We start from the raw sequence: 831 nt of genomic DNA, 5'->3' as shown, positions 1-831 counted from the left end.
TGAGGTCACACCCACGGTCTCTCCTGATTGGCTGTCATCAGCCTGGACTACCAGTGGTGAATACAACATGATGGTGAATGACAGAGTTGTTGTTGTTGTCTTTGCAGCAGCTGCTGTTCACTTACATTCTCTGTTTTAATGCTACAGCTGTTTTTGCTGAGGAGACAATCTACTTCCTGTTTCCACCGGCTCGCACATGCTCAGTGTAGTGAATGGTCATGTGACGTTTTCAGGTGTTCGTCTGGACGAAGATCGTAGTCGTGCAGACGTTGCCGTAGAGAGAAGTTACAGAGTGATGTGTCTTCACTCACTTCACTCTTTGGTCCAGTCAGCAGCTCATTAACTGAAGCCTCACATTAATTAACATTAACGAGCTACAGCTGATAATAATCGACTGCTCCTGACGTCTCTCACTTTGTTACCCGCCTGTTTTTCTACATCAGTCAGTGCTAATTAAAAAAACACGGAGATATTAAAGGTCTCATAAGAGACTCGTTAGCGTCAGAGCTTAACGATTCCAACCAGGAACTGGAGGCTAAATGAACTGAATCCTGGGAAAGTTGAACAAAAGTTCAAGCACGTCAGCCCTCATGTTTCCATGGAAACAACACTGCAGTGTTACCTGTTCTGTCGCCACTAATCCAAACACACGTTAACTCTCCTGTCAACAGAGACGTTCAGGGACAATCACTAATATTAACTTTACACTGGACACTACAATTCATTTCAGCAGATTCTTATGTTTATTAAACAATATTATCACTAAGATGTTCAGTGTGTGTGTGTGTGTGTGTGTGTGTGTGTGTGTGTGTGTGTGTGTGTGTGTTGTAT

Source organism: Seriola lalandi, unplaced genomic scaffold, assembly GCF_002814215.2.
Source record: "Seriola lalandi dorsalis isolate HSWRI2012SDOR001 ecotype SW California unplaced genomic scaffold, Sedor1 jcf7180002053635, whole genome shotgun sequence".
Lineage (NCBI taxonomy): Eukaryota > Metazoa > Chordata > Actinopteri > Carangiformes > Carangidae > Seriola > Seriola lalandi.
Note: the sequence above shows the minus strand (reverse complement) of the source record.